Here is a 20,171-nt window from a genome sequence, read left to right on the forward strand (position 1 = left end):
ATAAAAATTAGCTACATAGAATTTTGTTTCATTTATTGCAGAAACAAAGATTAATTGAATTTATGCAAGGAGCCCTATCAGGAAACTCTTTCCACTTAGAGGCTATCAAAATTTCACACTGGCTTCACTTATATTACTTATCTAAAATAACAGATAAACACTCTCTCTTTCCCCCCTCTGTCGTGTGTGTGTGTGTGTGTGTGTGTGTGTGTGTGTGTGTGTGCGTGTGTGAACGTGCACAAACATACAAAAGTGACATGAAGACCGGAAGATGGCATCAAATCCCTGGTTCCAGGGTTATAAGGCAGTATTGACCTGTACAACAGGAGTTCTGGGAAACAAGCTCCAGCTTTCTGTAAAGAGCAACAAGAGCTCTTCACTTCTGAGCTGCCTTCCCAGCACTTCTAACCCTTATATATGGGTGTGAGTGTGGGAGGGGGAGTACATAAGGCTAGGAAAGTACAAAGGACCCACGACGGATGACTATGTATGTATTCAGGTATTAAGGAAAAGGGTGTAATAGGGTATACATTCTATAATGTACATTCTAATAACTGGAAGTGGGAGAGTTTACAGAGTGATGGGGTGGGGAAAGGTTGAAGTAGGAAAAGGATCAATCGAAAATAAAATTATTAATATATCATAATTAAATTTGTAACTCTATATCATAATTGTAAAAACTCATACTTACGTAATGTATTCAGGTATCCCTTATATAAGGTCTGTTATTTTCTTTTTTATTTCTTTTATTCTATTTTCTTATTGTGTATACATATACAATATGATGTATTTAGGTATAGTCTAGGAGCTGAAAATTGGAGAAAATACATATTTATATTTCTAATATGGGGTTAATATGATTATATACAGTTTCAACTATTTTGCGCAAAATGATCTAGATCAATTTTTCACTGAAGGAAAAGAATATTCACATGAACTTTTGTTACTCATTCCTTTGTTGTTAATAAACACCTACATTGGCTCCATAACTCAGTTCTTGTAGGTAGTGCAGCATAAATATGATGAACCACAATCTCTGTGATATGTTGTTTTGAAAGTATTTCTCTCAATACAAAGGAGTGGGTGCCTAACTCATTGGTAGATTTAGGTTATTTTGAAGGTGGCCTTTACTGAGTCCCACCTTTGTTGAGTTACTTTATATTTCATTTTAAAATTTGTTTATATTCTTACTAGCAGTTGATAAAATGTACCCTCTATCCACTTAATTCATGTTATTGGCTTTTCTTTCATTTTTAATTAAAATAATTTCCAGAAGCTGTGTAGCCTAGTCTTGGACCAGTATATGACTACCTGTCCAATGGGTTTCCTTGGGGCAAGATACCTGTGGAAAGGGACTCTCGCTTGGCAAGGACCAGTAGTGCATGGAATAGTGTAGGGAATTTGCAGAATCCATACAGTTTGTGGGCTCTTTTTTCTCTCATTATATTGGCAATTCTTTGGGTGGTTTTTACTTTTACATTGCCAGTGACACATGCAACAGCTCTAATTTTCCCTGGAAATGCTGCTCTTTTCAAATATTTTCCTCTAAGATTCAGCAGGGGGTTAATGCTTCTCAAATCCCTTATTTGTAGTTAGTAACTCCTAATCCTTGGAACTTTTCTGACTCAATAGAGATAGTTAGATACATATGAGAAAACAACACTTGGAATATTAACCATATCTCATAGCTCTGGAGAGTAAGGCATGCATACACAGAACAGGGGGAAAAGGCCTCAGGATTACACATAGTGCCAACTGTTGAGAGTAAGTTCCCTGGACACCAAGCATATAGAATCAATGTTTGAATCTAGTATGATCCAACGGGGAAAACGGAATGTAAAATATGGGATGGAAAGATCCATCTTTACCATACAAAGGAGCTTATATTGGTGAAAGAAGTGTGATATAATGAGATGGGAAAAGATTGCCTTTTCAAAGTCTGTCTTTTACAGAGAGATGGACACATTGGACCCTCTTGTAGAAAAGGAACTGTATAAAAGCATATCTTTCGTTTGGCTATTTGTCCCTGTGCTTTTTCCAATCTTGGTCTCTACAATTCACACTCTTACAGTCCCTCCTCTTTCTCGACAACTGGACACCTGGAGCTCCACCTGGGGCCTGGCTGAGGATCTCTGCATCCCCTTCCATCAGTTATTGGATGAGAGTTCCAAGACTACTGTTAGGGTGTTTGGTCATCTGATCACCAGACTAGGTCAGATCAGGCTCTCTCTTGACCATTGCCAGTAGTCTACAGAGGATATATCATTGTAGATTTCTGGGGACCTCTCCAGAACTCTGCCTATTCCTGTTCTCATGTGGTTGGCCCTGGAGGAGATGGGAATTGAGGAGAGGGGATTTGGGGAAGGTGGGATTGGGGGCGGGAGGGGGGAGGACAGGGGAACCCATGGCTGATGTGTAAATTAAAACACAAATATAATAATAATAAAAAAACGTATTTTGCAGACATGAAAGAATTGTCTGGATTTGAATATTGTTGTCCTTAAAGCATTGTGCCCGTGTCTGTTACTTTTTTAACTGTGTAACAGCAGTAGCTGCCAGCTGATATAAGTGCTGTGAGAGCAGGATGTGTCTGGCTCGATATTTAGTTAAGCCTGAAAAATGCTGAACTCTGTGTCTAGAATAAGGTTATGTAGCGGGTGGGAAGGTGTATTTAGGGAAGCATAAAGGGGAACAATGGGGGCTTCCATAATGATCATTATGTATTACTTAAATTCTGATGCATTTCTTAAAGTCAAAAATAGAAGACAATAATAAAACTGTTCATGTAACCCTGGTTAAAATTTAAAAAATTCTTTAACTATAAACAAAAATGGCCCAAGCTATTCAGGGTCTGTTTGAGTGCAATCCACTTGGTGGTCAGAAGTTTTCCTTGTGCTTATACCCCTTTCCCATCTCAGGACCTGAAGCTGAGCTGAGGCTGGACCCTGGCAAATACACTTTTTTTCTTTTCATACAGTATATTCTGATTATGATTTATCTTTCCTCAACTCATCCCAGATCCTCCCATTATCCCACTCACCCAACCCCATGCCCCGTTCTTGTCTCCCTTTCAAACAAGCAATCAAATAAATAAACCATGCATTTTCAAAAAGTATACATAAGAAACATTGGAATTGTTCAAATTAATTTGTCATATTAACTGAGGTTAAATGGAATCTCAATGTAATTTAGGTTTTCTTTTTCTGGCGATTTGTAAAGCTGCACATTTTACAGTATGTTTATCAGCCATGCCTGCTTATTCTTTTGAGAAATGCTTGTTAATTTTACCACCATATTTAATAATTCAGTTGGCATCTCTATTGTTTAGGATTTTCAGGGTTTTTTTTCTATTCAATATATGTTTGTTATATTAATGATTTTCATCAATTTTGTATGTTTTCTCTTTGCTCCATTTCATCTCTTTTTGCAAGAGATTTTTTGGAGTCTAAATCCCATTTGTTAATTATTGACATTGTGTCCCAAATGGAGTCTTATTCAGAAATTATTTACCTTGGCTTTCTTCTTTGTGTTCACCTAACAGGTTCAGAATTCTGGTTCTTTCCCTAAGGGCTGTGATACAGATGGAACCAAGTGGGTGATAAGAATCTCATTTCTTTCTTCTGTACTACTCAGTTTTCGGGCACCATTTCCTGAAGAGGTTGTATTGTTGTCTCTAATGTATCATTTTGGCTCTTGTCAAACATCCATTTTCTATATTATAGTTACCAAAGTGCCCTCCAAATTGGGAATAAAATATATTAAAGGTAGAGAAATCCAAAGAAAGCATGAATCTTAGAGTATTTTGTTATCCAACAGCATCTCAAAGAGACATTAATTCAATGGGAAATTAGAAACTATCATCAAGAAAACTTTCCTTTTCTGAAATCCCACCTAGAGTCCTCGTATACTTGAGGTTTTTGCTTCATGGGTTGTTTTAGGGTTTTTTGTTTTGTTTTGTTTTGTTTTTCTGAATAGGCACACTTGTTGCTCTCCACACTTCTTCCTCCTCTTCCTTTTGATGATAATTGCTACTTTACTTCTTTTTTCTTATACCCCAAACTTTCAACCCATCAGTGTCTGCTTAATGTAAATTCTGACTATCTCTTGTATCTTTGATGTCCCACACATATGTCTTTTGAGGCATAATTCATCAAATATGTATATAATATATTCTCACATTTTAAAAATATGTGATATATGTCTATAAAATATTCTTTTAACTGAACTATGTGTACTATCTCTTTTCTCTCTTTAGAGCAGGCAAATTAATCTTCATTGGTAAGTATAACTAGTGAATAAGTCTACTATATTATATCTGGTTACTGTAGTAGATAGCATAGAATATTTGATTGATAGAGCAGTGTGCTACAATGTAGAGGAAAGATTCCAGTATATGCTGATTGCCTTTATTAAGATTGTATAAAACTCACCAAAAATATGCATAGTTTAACTGTATCCATATATTTCAAGGTAGTGATCAAAGCTTCTGAAAGTTTGTGGTGATATTTTATTTGTGCTCTAATAAATAAAACTTAACTGGGGATCAGAGGACAGAGCCAGCCACTAGATTAGACATTGAGGCCAGACAGTGGTGGCACACACACCATTAATGCTACCACTCAGATCAGTCTGGATTTCTGGGAGTTCAACGCCACACTGGGAACAGAGCCAGGCATGGTGGCACATACCTTTAACCCCAGCACTTGAGATCTCATGTCTTTGCTTGGGAAGGACACACACCTTTAAACCCAGGAAGTTATGGCAGGAAGCAGAAAGGTATATAGGGCCTGAGGACCAGGAACTAGAGGCTTTTAAGCAATTCAACTGAAACTCTCAGGTGTGAGGACTCAGAGGCTTTCATTCTGAGGATTCCTGGATGCAGGATCAGCTGAAGAGTTGGCCAGGTGAGATTGGCTATGGCTTGTTCTGTTTTTCTGATCTTTAAGCTTTCACTCTAATACCTGGCTCTGAGTTTTTTGTTTGTTTGTTTGTTTTTGTTTTTTTATTAATAAGATTCTTGGAAATTCATGTTATAAAGTTTATGAAAGATTCAATGTTCTCAAGGAGGCAAGAACCAAGCCAATACTTTGTCAGGGAGGACAAAGGAATAGAAGGTAAAATTTGAGTGATCAAGCAAAACTACATAAGTTAATGAATGATTATGGGATACAATGAACTACAGAACAATTACATATTCACTAGAAAGTGAAAACAAGAGGAAATATAGAAGCAAAGTCTTAGTCAAGATTCTTGGTGTTTGTGACTTACTTTGGAAAAAGAATATTTAAAATAAACTAAAAGGACAAAATTGCCTTGGTTTAGCATTGTTAGTCCATGACTAACAGTAGTGAGTGATTGCAGAACCTGATCATGAGGTAAGGACATGAAATAGGATAGAGGACAAAATCACTGTTGTAGAGTGGGTTAGTAGGACTTACCTGTGAAGGTAAGTAATTGTGTCTACCAGAATGCTGAACTCACCAATAAGGGGGATTGAAGAGGGGGAATACTGTCAAAGAGTGGATCAAGAGCTAAACCTTAAGGTCTGTGGGAAGTATGACCTATCATTCAGGTTGGATAAAGTAATCCAATTACATGGTATGCACTCCATGTGTGTTCCTGGGCACAATAAGTAAAGAAGAGAAAGTGAGTCTAAGTGACTTGCAAAAAGTTGTTATAATTAAGCATACTTTTATATATCTAGATATTTATAGACAACACATTTTCTTTATCATGTATGTCTCTATTATTTATAAATATTTGGAATTTATAATGGACAAAAGAAACATTGTTACTGTTTTTAAAAAGATAGCTGTAGCTTTATGGGCTTTTGTCTAAATTTTTTATTTTATTACATTATGAGTTACTTTTTCAGTACTATGCTGATTTCATAACTATGGCTCTGTAGCATAACTTGAAGTGACATTATGGCATCTTAGGCAAGATATTACAAATAGCACTGGTTTTTATTCAGTATTGCTAAGGCTGTGTGCTAGGTGTAATATCTTGCCTCATGTGCCTAATATGATTCCATATGAATTGTAATTTTTTTTAATTATTGTGATAAGTGAAATTAGAATTTTGATGAGGTGTACTTTAACTATGGAGATGAGCTTTTTCTGGTGTGGAATTTTCACAGTAATTCCAATCCAAGGTCATAGGAGATATTTCTATCTAATGCCTTCTTCAGTTTCTTAACTTAGTATTTTAAATTTTTCATTGTGGTAGTCTTTCACCTCATTTGTTCAGTTTATTTCAGTGTGTATTTCTTACTTATTTCGTGACTTAAGAAATGAATGACTTATTTTGATTTGCTGCTCCAGTGTAAAGCCCCCATGGTAAATAAGTCCTGGCAGAAGGAGTGTCAGGCAGCTCTTATAAGCACATCCATAATCAAGATGCAAAGAACAAGAGTTCTCTTTCTTTCTGGACATATTTTACTTTACATTCCATCCAAGACTGTACCATGAAAGGGTGCAGCCACATTAGGTGGAACATTCTATCTCAGTTATCAAATCTAGATAGTTTATCACAAGTAGACTCAAAAGTGAATTAATCCTTAATAACATCTAATAGATATGTGGAAAGGCTTGTGTTGTAGGTAATTCTAGATCATGTAAAATTAATGATGTTTAAAAATCTTATCGTTTTTTTTCCTTTTTTACCGTTTTTTTCTCCCTTGAGGCAATTTTTGCAGAATTATTTTTCCTTATATACTTTCAATGTGTTTATGATTGAAATAAAAGAAAATTGCTGAGTTTTGTCTTCTATGCTAATTTCATAATTGTGCACTTTTCAATGGGTTTTCTGCCACTGCTTTCCAATCTCAAACTCCCAAAATGTCCAATTCCTGTAAAGAAAAGCATGGTCAGATCATTCACAACAATCCCCCAGTTCCTGGTACCAACTTCTGTCTTTGTTAGAGTTTCTATTGCTGTGACAGCATGACTATGGCAACTCTGAAAAGGAAAACATTTAACTGAGGTGGTTGCTTACAGTTTCAGTGATTTAGTTCATTATCATCATGGTGAGACATGGTAGCATGCAGGAAGATATAGTGAGGAGAAGTAGCTGAGAGTCCTACATTTTGTGGGCAGTAGGAAGTGAACTAAGACACTACACAATATTTTGAGCATATATGAGGCCTAAATGCCTCATTACATTGACACACTTCCTCCACTAAGACCATACCTACTCCAACAAGGCCACACCTCCTTTGGGGAACATTATCTTTCAAACCACCACATTGCCTTATTAGAGTGAACATTCTTAGATCTTATAATATACAACATCCTTTTGTTAAAAGAAAAAGACAATTACCAGTTTTAAATACTTTACATTCGATTGGATTGTCTTATATTGTGTACAAATTATTATTATTATTGAGACTGAGATTGTTAGACTATGCCATATACATATATCTAATCTTGGTCGAGATATTGTATTTATACCATTCATTTAACAATGTAATGCAATTTGCTAATCCTTAGATGTTAGTATTACCAACTATTAGGATATATAGAAATAAAAGTTAGTGGTTAGACATTACAATTGAACTTGTAGTCATATTAGGTGTGTTTTCAAGATCAAACAGATATATTTTAGATAGACAGGTCATATTCAAACCCTTCAGAGATCTACAGAATATGACATTTAAAATGTTTTAATAACTTAGGAATTTTTCTTTTTTGCTATGGCTATGAGACATGTCGGTCCCTGGCAATACCAATCTACTTCAGAAAAAAATATGGGCATTTAAAAAACTGCATATGGAGTTAACTTTCATTGTGACAAAAGTTAGCCACTGGACAACAAAGTATCCTCAAATCAACTACTGACAAACAGGACAGACAGGACATAAAACAAAGGACTACCAATTCTTGCCAAAACAAGTGTGATTGTGGCTTTAACAAAAGGCATCTTCTAAAGCCAAGACAATATGCCACCATCCCTAAAATGAATGGCCTTTACAATCTGTAAAAGGTACCGTGCCCTTTTCTTCTAAGGCAGCTGAACAGGGAGTGGGCCAATGGCTTCTGATGTGCAATGGAACAGGAGATGAAACAGTTATTCTTGAAGAATAACTAAGCTCATCCCTCTCAATAGTAGACTGGATGTGGAGAAGAACAGGATGCTGAGATGAAGCCATATATACACAGCCAAGAAAAATGGACAGCTGAATTGAAGAAACATCAATAATTTCCAAAATTTAAAATCCTAAATTATGACATGACATTAATGAAATTCAGGTGTTTCTGGTACATGGACTGCTCTCACCAAATGGGAGGTCAAACTGTTGACCTTGCATACATCCTAGTTCACAAAAGAGTCTGTCAGATATGCTAAGCCTATAGGCTAAAGATGATGCCCCAACACTGCGGAGAAACCTCGGGTGACTGTCCAGGCAGCTTGTTGTTTCTGTCAACTCACATTATTTTTTGGAAGCTGCTTGCATGCACTTCTTGTTTTTATTTCTTATTAGGTAGTATTATTTCCTTCTTGGGTCTCTGAGGGAGTTAAAGATCAGTTAGTCATAGTTATAATTATCTTTGTTAAGAATTTCAAAAAAACTCACTAAAATCTGTAAATATATAAATTTAAAAGACGTTATAAGACAGTTCCGTTAACAATATAAGTTAAGATAAAAAATAAATCAGGTACATTTTAGACTTACCAAAATAGGATAAATAATGAAATTATTTTCTCTAAATTTGTCAAATGCAAATGGACTAGACATTGTTTAGGTATTTATTGTTTATATATATGGTACATACAGTTTTTGTACTTTTATATATAGTTTTTCTTATATTAGTTATAACTTTTTCCTTTTTTATTTTTATTAAAATAAAAAAGGAAAAATATAATGATATTTTATTTGTATTAAAATATGATTTTATTTATATGTTAATAAAGTTGCCTTGAGGTCAGAGCAAGCCAGAGCAGAAGCTTGGCAGTAATGGTACACGCCTTTAATCACAGCACTTGGGAGACAGAGCTAGATAAATCTCTGTGTGTTCAAGGACACAGCCAACATGGCAGACACACACCTTTAATCTCAATACCAACCATAAAAGACCTGGAGGTCTATACAAACAGTCAGTGATGAGGAGGTCATATGGCTGGGTTTCAACCAATGAAAAAACAAAACAAAATGTCTATAAATAAACAGGACACACAAAAATAGGTCTCTTACAGAGAGAAAGAACAACAAAAACAGTAAAGGGTAAGGTTTTCTGCTCTTGCTCTGACCTCATGGTTTTTATCTCTACAATTGGTTCTATGTTTCTTATTTAACAAGCCGGTTGCATCTACAGACACTACACAATATTTTGAGCATATATGAGGCCTAAATGCCTCATTACATTAACACACTTCCTCCACTAAGACCATACCTACTCCAACAAGGCCACACCACCTAATAGTGCCACTACCTTTGGGGACCATTATCTTTCAAACCACCACATTGCCTTATTAGAGTGAACATTCTTAGATCTTATTATATACAACATCCTTTTCTCCATAATTGTGGCCCATGCATGTCCCTTTTTTATTACATGGGTCTCAACTGAAAGTATCACTTCATTAGAAAACTAACTTCTAAACATACTTGCTTTTATTCCAGGGTTCTACACCAATTTCCTCTGAGGCTCGTGCATACTCAGGAAGCTCTCTAAAGCAAGGCTCCTTAAAACTTAGAAAGTTCAACAAGGAGACTCATCCAAACCCAGGAAGTAAACAACTAAAATGTCTCAGGAAGTCCCTGAAATTTACCACATATATAAGTCCCTCCTAAAAGGTTTTATAAGGAGTAACAACTTTTAAGGAAACAGGTACTAGCTGAGGTGTCTGAAGGAGACTCAAACCAGTTAATTTTACTGAGGGAAACCATCTCCTACCTGATGATGTACTTACATACCATGCAGTCAGTTCCAGAGTTCCAGATTTCATGAGCCATTATTCATGCTAGGCTTTTTATAATACAATAACCTGTGAGTTATCCCTGTTCCTGTATAGAAACCCTCACCCACATTCCTTTAAATAAGTCCAATGAACTGATTGGTTCATAAAGTTGTACTTTAGTGGTGTCTGTACTTTGGTTTATCACTGATTCTGTATCTGAAGTGAGTAGCTGTTTATTCATGCATCCTTGGGAACAATGTGTCACAACACATATTAATACATAAATTATATTTTATAAGTTATCATTTTAAATTTTTTTTAAAATGTGTACATTATTATATTAGCATATTTCTTCTAATAGAAACCAGTATCTTGGGAGACTATCAGCTCTCAAATAGAGTTGTCTAAACATCAGTTCCTGCCTTATTTATTTGAATGCCAACATGTAGCCAATATATAGATCACAAAAATAATGTAAGAAGAAGCTTGTGATGCAGCTTACTTGGAAGAGTATATTTCCAGCAAAAGCCCAGGTTTTCATTCTAGCCCCTCCTAAAAACAAAACAAAACGAAACAAAACAAAAACAAAACAAAAAAACAAAACAAAAAAACGAAAACAAACCTGCTGTGTGTGTGGTACAGCAAGGTAATCATAATAATCAGGAAGAAGCATCAGATCAGAAGTTCAGGGTCATCCTCAGGAAAATATGATGAGCTTGAGGCCACCCAGTCTTATATAAGACCCCAACTCTGTCAAAAAGAAAAAAAAATAAGAGAATACAATAGAATTTCAACATTTTCAAAATACCAAAAATCTCAACTGAATTTATTGATTGATTCTCATAGAAAAAGAAGCCTCTTCCATATTTCCTGAGACACTAATCATTGTTTATGGTACAGTTGGGTTGTAATCAAATTATCTTCCATGATATTGGCAGAGAAGCAGCAAGGAAGGATTCAAGTTTACGTCTGGAAAACACGCAGTATATTACTGTCTCTTTTTATATAAATGTCGGCAATATCATTGTCAGAGTAAAAAACCCATACCTGAAAAATATTAAACTAGTAAAAATGTGAGCTGAGCCAATTTCAACATCTTTATAAATGTATCCTTTGTATTCTTACATTATCTTCTATCATTGATACTACAATTAGACTGTACCCCATATGTGGATATTTCTTTTTAAAGATATACTTTAGGAACTATATTAAGCACTAACATTATTGTCATCACAAAGGCAACAGTCATTTTTAAATTATTTGCCAAAAAGTATATTTATATTGATATAGGAAAATAATGACAGTAAAAGCTTCTAAGCCATTTCAAAAGAAAGAATAAATATGCTACCTAATGATTTTATTCTACTACATATTAAATATTTTGGAGAGGGAAATGGCTTGCAGTAATTTCCTTTGTCATAAACTGTGGTGATCAAAACCGCATCAATACTTTGGGAATTTTCTTCCACATATTTACTTAAATGACATCAACTTGCTGTAATGTGAAGTAACAACTAGAGAATAAACAGAAAATTGAGCAGAATATTGAATTCTATAAAACAGTGGTTCTCAACCTTCACAATGCTGTGACCCTTTAATATAGTTCCTCATGTTGTGGCAACCCCAACCAAAAATATTTCCATTGTTACTTCATATTGTAATTTTGTTACTCTTATGAATATCTGTATTTTCTGATGGCCTTAGATGACCGCTGTGAAAGGATTGTTTCCCTCCCAAAGGGATCATGAAGTACAGGTTGAGAGGCACAGCTATAAAGTAGTGAACATTAAAGAATATAACACGGAGTAAATCTAAACTGCAATAGCCAATATGTGAATTTTAACAGTTATTTTTTTAGTTTGTGTGTTTGTATGTGTGTGTGTGTGTGTGTGTGTGTGTGTGTGTGTGTGAGAGAGAGAGAGAGAGAGAGAGAGAGAGAGAGAGAGAGAGAGAGAGAGAGAGAGAGCATGTGCATATGGAAACTAGCCCACTGGAGCACTTGGCTATAGCATGCATTCCTCTACTCTCCCATCCCCTCTCCCTTGCCAAAAACCATTAGATCACATTCCTAAAGTTACCCATTAAAGTCTATACCCTTATTTGAATACTTCCTCTTCCTGAGGCTGACAACCAAAGTCCAGCTATAGAAATACTGAGGTTCAGCAATCAAAAGCCCCATTTGGCTCACCTAATGAATATTCTCAATTAAAATGAAACACCTCATCATAATTTGGGGTTACTCCATTTACCATTACATATCACCATTTGTCTATGTTCCATGTCTGTCTCCTCTCTATCCAAAGGCAGTCCTTTGTTCCTCTGGGACAAATACCCCTTCCCCCTTCCCATGTCTCCTTCTCTTTCTCCCTTGTCTCCCATCTCTTTTACCATTGCATTCTAGTTCCTTCTAACACAGACCTCCCCTGCCTTTCCTCTTAAAAACTAAACCTGCAAGATCATTTCCTGTTGTTTTCTGCCTGAGTCAAGAAGCAGTCGCTAACTTTGCTTTCTAGCTTTATACAAAGGGATCTCTCTGTGAAAACAGATGTTTAGGTGAAGTTTGTGCCTAATCTGGGGTCCAGGAGGGAGCCCCTGCTCTTTAGGGGTCCACTTCAGTGTGTGTGTGTGTGTGTGTGTGTGTGTGTGTGTGTGTGTGTGTGTGTGTGTGTGTGTGTGTGCACATGTGCATGTGTGTGATTTGTGTATGTGCATTTTCATGACTGCAGAAGCCAGAAGAGGGTGTCAGATATCCTTGACATTAAGTTACAGGCTGTTGCAAGTATGTTTAGCAAGGGGATTAGGCTCTAACTTGTCTTTTAGGACTCTTAAGCACAGAACTGTGTCTTAAAGGCCCTGAAAAAGACATTTTCCCTGTTCCCTCCTTAGTAATATGGGTTAATCTTGGTGTCAATATAATTGGGGAAGTTTGAAAATCGATAAAATAATAATAATAATAATAATAATAATAATAATAATAATAAAGTAATAATAAAAAAAACAACTGTTAATTTTAAGATGTATTTATAGGGAGTACCAGTGCACTAGGTAGCACTACCATATTCCAGTTTGGTTCAAACAACACATAACTCTGGCCAAAGTCAATTCTTTTTTTTTTTTTTTTGAGACAGGGTAAAGTCAATTCTTAAACCTCATGTTGTGATGCTGAAATGTCACAATTTTGTTATATTCAAATCCTTTTTCAAAAGAGAATACATTCAAGGGAAATATATGCATGATATAGGAGAGATGAATGTTAAAGGGGAAACATTTAATAGGAATTAATTAATAATTTGATTATGAACATATTCACAGAAATTATAAGATTGCAACAGGAACTGAAATAGACTTAAAATAAATAAAAATTTGTCCAAATCACTTTTAAAATTAATTTCCACAGTAAATTTAAGTAAGCTAAAATGTATTTCCAGTATTTTTCACATGTATTAACTTACTTTGTTTACAGTTGAGGAGATGCAAACACACCATGGTCTGTGTATGCCATAATGCTCACAAAAACCTCAGACGACTGCTTCAAAATGTTTTTCCTCTTTCATTTCATCTGAAATCAGATACTTGGGTCTGAGAGTAAGGCTTTATCAGTGACTCAGCACAGTGGCCTTTATATGTAATATTTTTATGTAAAACTTGATAATATGCATATATAAAAACTTGATCTCAAGACTAATTCTAGAGAATAGTTTTGAATTGCAAACATATATAATTTGAATTAAATATTAATTGTAATAACTACCCAGCAATATTATGGGATGTTATAAATCTAATCCACAAATATAACTGTAACATGTCACTCAACTTCATACATTTTGTGTGCTTATACACCTAAATGTACTTCTGTATTACAAAAAGATTAACTTTCAGTTAATACTGTTTATGAACTGATGTCAGGAATACTTTACTAATGAATTTTGTATACTTGGTTTTAGTTAATTTTAATGTGTATTGTGTCTACCCAATTTTAATGTGTATTTTTATAATCTATAGGATCAATAAGTGATTTTCATAATAGCAAACAATTTAAAGTTATGTTTATGTGGTATTTTAAGCCAATAAACAATCCAGAAATTCTAATTATTTATAAATATGAATAATAAAAAGCCAGTAAGTTGTTTTGGCTATAAGTCTTTTGATCAAAATTGCATGTGTATTATTTTAGGCATCTGCATTTATTTTTGTACCTTTTACATCCCTGAATGTGTTTAGCTGTCCATTTTGAATTTAAATGTGGAAGTTAAATGTTAAGTACTTTACTGGAGAAGCAGATGGAAGGAATTTCCCAACAGGAATACTAAGATCCTGAGTAAGCTATTTGTTACATAATACCAATATATTTTACCCTTATATTCCTAAAATTAGCTGAAATATGATGGATGTAGGGTGAAAATCTGCATGAGAAGCTCACAATGTTACTACCCAAACTTGATAAAGAGTCTCTACTATTTAAAACAATAAATGATAAAAGATCCTTGCTGGAAACATAATGAAAACAAATCTGAACATTATTGAAAATGGCCTACTTACACTTTTTGCCCAAACTAATAGAAATTGAGTTTATTCATATCACTGAGTAGAAATAATCCAATAACATGAAAATGAAATTGTGTGATTCTAATAGGACACTTGCAACAGACATAAAAGTATAAAATATTCAAGGAAAGGCAATTATGATCTTATTCCATTACAGATTCTTAAGTCTCTGGGGCTCCATTATATATGCACGGATTTTACTTGCTAATTTTATTTTCAAACTTCTAAAACCTCATTTTGAACTTCAAAATCACATTACATAGGCATCTTAGCATACTTTAACCCCCCGCCCCCCTAGTGGCTAGACTTTGGAAGTCTTAGAGACTCCGAAATCGGAAAAGCAATTTTACCATAGTTCAATTTGATTATGTTCTCGAATATTTATAAACTTTTAATTGCATTGTAACCATGAATTCATATATGGTTATTTCTCAGAGTTTTGCTGTATTTCCACCGTAATACTGCACTAGCATCATTTTGTGAGTATAGATATCTAAATTTTGTCCTATGTTTTAAGTCACATTCATTTCATGTTTATATGCATTATATTTCACTTTTTATTGAAATATACCATAGTGCATGTTATTATATCTTACTTTTTTCCATCATGTTCAACAAATATCATTTAGTCATTCATTGTAATATTTTTAGGCTCATTAGTTCTATTTTTATTAGTTATATTAAACTAATTCTTCAAACATTGTCATCTTTCCTTTTGAAATTGTCTTACAATAAATCTCATTTATTAGCTATATTTAAGTATTCTATTTTCCTATCTGAAAAATTTTGCAATATGTTCTTTTCTGACTTTGGCTTCTCTTTATGAAAGACTTCTTCTCAGGAAGTCAGTAGAGGAGCATAAACATGTGAGATACCTATTTATAGATGTATGTATATAATAATATATATGTATGAAAAACATGTTTATCTGTATGAAATATACAAAAAATACCATAATTTGTTACAAATTACATTTTTATTATGAAAACAAACTTCAATAATCTAAATAAGCATCAACAGACATTGTTTTCCCAGTAATCATGATCTTTAATTTTTTTTTTTTATTCCTAGATAATTCATTCACTGGAATCTTAGGAGATGAACTGAGCTGTAGAAAGTAAGATGTTTGCAACTGTTTATTTCCCTGTGTTCTCCCTCTGTGTCTTTCTACTCTGTCTGCTTTCAGAGTACCTTGAAATGAGCTTCCTCCAGCTCATGTTTCTGCTACTGTGATGCTTGCACCTCAAGGCTAATGAAATAGAAAACGCAAGGCCAAACAAGTCTTTCTTCTTTCAGATGTTTTTCTCTTGGGTGTTTGTCATAATAATGAAAGAAATGATGATATATTATCATTTCTCCTACTACAGAGTTCAACCCTAGAATTGTGATTCTGATGAAACTCTAAAGAACACATTGCATGTGACTGACTTAGTTTGGGTGTCGGGGTCAATACAAAGTGAGTGCTATAGTCAGAAATGTGGCCTTCAGGGCACAGAGTCAGAACAGATCCAAGGAAGGCCAAGCTAGTTAAATGACTGGGAATACTGACAAGTCCACTAGAGTTCATGAGTGTCAAGAGGGGAGTCAAGTATAAATCATGCAATGTAAGAACTGGATCTGTGCTTAGAGGTCTATCTCAGATCTAAAGCAGAATGAATAAGGTGTCCTTACATAGAGAAAGCCTAGGGCAACGTGACACATCTAGAAATCAATAAATCCAATAGAGTGTGGATGGCCTCTATTATGGCTATCAGAGAATTGCAAAATGAAAGAAAATGCAGAATCATATATATTTACATGCATGTGACATGCCAGTATATATTAAAAGAAATTCATGAGATGAAAAATTATATGATCTCCTATTTGGAAAAACTTGAGTGGTATAAGTGATAAGTAATATTAATTGATCTTTAATTTTTTAAAATTGATTTCATATACTGTCCTAATTATACACTCAGGATTCTATGCCATAAGTAATTAAGCAATTTAAAGATCTTGAAGTATATTGTAAACTAGTTACATTAAAGAAACACCATTTGTGTTAAATGTCACTGAATTATTAATAAGATTATTAAAATTCCCACTTATATTTTAATATTAATTAACCAAGTTGAAGATTATTAAATATAGATAGTCATTAATAATTTTTAGTATAAAACCACTGCATTGTTTACAAAACCTGGTTAACTTAGAAAATGCAGTTAAATTAGTTGTAAAATTAATGTAATTATCCATTAGAAAACAATATGTTTTAGAGAAGTAAGTCACAGTAGATTACAGCAAATTCTGTAAGAAAACAAACAACTCTATATGTAAAATGAACAGTGGAAGATATTTTGAAAACCAGAAAAAGAAGTTTTTTGTTTGCACACAAATCATTATTTTACATAGCCACAAACTCATATATTTTAGTAACAATGGTAATTGATAGATATTAGATAAAATGGAAATAATTCTATATGGCACTTTCACTCTTGAGTAGAAAATGAGAAGCTGTAAGGTTTCTATGCACATAACATTTCTCCTGAAAGAGCTAATGGAAATGTTATATGTTGTAGAAATTAATTTATGGATGCTTCTGAGGCCCAAAAAGCTCTAAATTAACCTTGCTTGAAGGAGAACTCAATGTTCCAATTCACTAAGGCTTCCAGCTGTGCCCAAGTAGAGTGTAGGAGACAATCTTCTGTGTTAAGACTCCCAGTGCAAAACTGTTTAGATTTCTTTTTTTTTAATTTTATTTCTCAAAGGAAAGACGTTTATTTACACCTGACCAATGATATTCAGTAATTTCCAGCAATAATTCTTTATTAATCTATGAAATAATTTATTATATGTGAACTCTAGGAAATAGCCTGAAACCTTGGCATTGTATTTTACAGTTTTTATGACATTAATATTTTATCATAGAATATTTTTGTGTGAAGAATGTCATCACTGAAAAGAAAAAAATGTTTTACCACTATTGAAACAGTGGTTACACCTTTTCTAGTAGGTCAATACTGTAGCATGCAGGATCCAGTTCTTGATAAGATCATTGATGTCATCCACCTACCACAGCACCTTTATAGCACCTCCAAGCAAAGTGAAAGCTTGTTTCACAGGAAGAATGCCATGCCTGATACTAGAAACATTGCCAAATCCAAGTAAGTCGTAGAGGACAAGTAGAAATCCTATTGATATTTTGTTAAAGGATCATGTTGTCAAACTGTTTTCTAAAAATTTCTGTATGTATCCCTACATATCATCTGTTCTCAAATTTAGTCGATGAAGATTCTTACTATGCTCAATTGTGGTTAATCCAGACACAAAATTGTTCAAAGTGTTGAAAACAAATGACTACACATGCTTGCCTATAAATAGAAAGTCTGAAAAAAAAAAAGAAAGTCTGTATTACCTCCTTTGCTAATCATAGAACATTAGGAGCCAAAAGAAACATAAGAGCAGACAAAATTGAGGATATTCACAATGGTATGACCTAATAATTAATGCATTTCTCCATGCTCCACAAGTGGTGGATGGCTCGAAGGAAAAAAACATATTCTGGACACAGAATGGCAACTATACAAATGAACTCATCTCAGCTATGACAGCACTCAAAATACCTGTGGAAACCCAAACCAAACCAATCCCAATATGAACATAGGAAGAGAGTTCAATGTCCCAGTAAGGATTTACTGCCAATTAATAACCTCTGGGAATGGAGGGATTCTATATCCAAAAATATATCCTCTGGTAAGTCAACCATGCTCCACTATAATGCAAGACCACATAGCCAAGAATATATGGGCAGCACAAATTGAAGTTAGTGGTGTTAAAACAACAACAACACGAAAACAAACAAACAAGAGACAAAAACAGAAAAAAGAAAAGACACAAAGAAAGAAGCCATAAGTTGGGGTTGATATGAAACACAATGAGTCTCAAAAGCTTTGGGGGAAGGGTTAATATGATCAGAACACGCTGCATAAAATTTTCAAAGAAATACTAAGCGTACTTTATTTCATTTTATATATGTTTAGCACCTGTTGCAAATAGTGCCTGCAGATGCAAAAAGGGGATTCAGACCCACTAAGAACAGACTGGCAAGTGGATGGGAGCCACCATGTAGGTGGCAGCAATTGAACACAGGCAACCAATGCTCTTAACATCTGAGATATTTCTCCAACCCTTTAAATATATTTTTTCTTTTAATAAAATAGTTCTTTTCTCATACAGATTATCCTGATTATTGTTTCTCCTTCCTCTACTCCTCCCAATTCTTCCCCTGCCTACTTCCCCTCCAGATTTCTTATTAGAAAAGAACAGGCTTCTAAGAGATAAAAACCAAACATGAAAAATTTAAATAAGAGGAAGCAAAAACTATCATATCATTGTTGGACATGTCAACCCAAAGGAAGAAAGGAGTCTCAACAGCAGGCAGAAAAGTCAGAGACCTGCTTATTCTTACAATCAGGAGCCCCATAAATTTATTAAGATGAAAACTATAATATACACTCAGAGGACCTGGCACAGACCCATGTAGGACCTGTGTGCTTGCTGCTCCAGGCTCTGTGAGCTCTTCTATGCCTTGATTAGTTGATACAGAATAGCTTCTCCTGGTGTCCTCTGTCCTCTCTGACTCTTACACCCTTTTTGCCTCTTCTGATGCTTTCTTGAGCTCTGAGGGGAGGGATTAGAAAGAGACATACTAATTAGACTCTCTTCACACTTTGAGGCACCACCAGTAACACATCCTGGCAGTTAACAGAAAGTTTGGTTATTTGAGCCCACCCAGGGTTGCCAGGACATTCAGGTATTTTTAACTAGTAAGAATGTAAAATAAGAAGATAGGGAGGAGTGAAGTGAAATATTGTCTGGACAAGGCAACCATCCCTGTATCTAAAACTCAATAATAATGGCAAAAGATAGAGTGGAAAGATTGAAAGAGCCAGAGGACCCGAAGAGATTATTTGTCTAGAAATGTCAGAGAGGCTACATCCATGAGGTTTCATTAACATGGCTGAGTTAACAAGACCTGAACAATACAAATGCCAATGGACATACCTAACACAAAAGGGAGAAAATTTTCAGCAGGTACATGGGAGGAATTTGAGGAAGAAAGGGGTAGGGATAAATGTTCCAACTAGATTATAATTTCAAAATATAAAAAAGTAAAGATTGAGGAGGAGAGGTCCTCCTGGAGGCTGTTCTTATCTAAAGAACTATTGGCAATTGATAATTGCTGGCTGAGGTACAGTACTTTTCTTTGGTAAGTTGACCCACTGGTACACTGCCCAACATGCATATGTGCAGCATTCATTAGAGTCTATGGTGATTTAAGGATGAAGAACAAGGAGGAAACAATACTAGGAAGGAAGCTCCTGCCTGCATCTGTGGAAGACCACATAGATCTTCTCCTCCAAATTGCCTTCCCCCAACATCCCAAACATCATCTCCTGTAGGCATTCCCTGACAGCCCTCTGGACACACAGGCCAGAAAAGCAGGGATGGTTACTGTATATCTTCTTTTATCCTTCCAAATTCAATCCCCTACTTTTACCCCAGCTCAGTACCTGGCTACTCTCTACCTGGTCAAATAGTTAATTCTTTGAGAAAATAAATAAGATTGACTGTAGTTGGAGAGCTTCTCTCCAGGTGCCACCAAGCCCTGTTAGTCCAACAATCCACTTGTAAAATAAAAACACAGACATTTATATTATTTAAACTGCTTGGCCATTAGCTCAGGC

At 34.8% G+C, this 20,171-nt stretch overlaps 1 long non-coding RNA gene across 2 annotated transcripts in view; it reads right to left on the minus strand.

Moving 5' to 3' along the window:
• LOC118590999 overlaps window positions 1-20,171 on the minus strand; it is a 226,002-nt gene that overhangs the window by 76,184 nt on the left and 129,647 nt on the right. The window contains exons 3-4 of one of the 2 annotated variants that reach the window (XR_004945891.1): window positions 13,353-13,459; window positions 10,523-10,650 (exon numbers count right to left, since the gene is read on the minus strand). This is a non-coding gene — a long non-coding RNA (uncharacterized LOC118590999). The remainder of the gene's footprint in view (window positions 1-10,522; window positions 10,651-13,352; window positions 13,460-20,171) is intronic. The other variant, XR_004945892.1, reaches the window with a different exon arrangement.

This window comes from Onychomys torridus, chromosome 9, assembly GCF_903995425.1.
Source record: "Onychomys torridus chromosome 9, mOncTor1.1, whole genome shotgun sequence".
Classification (NCBI taxonomy): domain Eukaryota; kingdom Metazoa; phylum Chordata; class Mammalia; order Rodentia; family Cricetidae; genus Onychomys; species Onychomys torridus.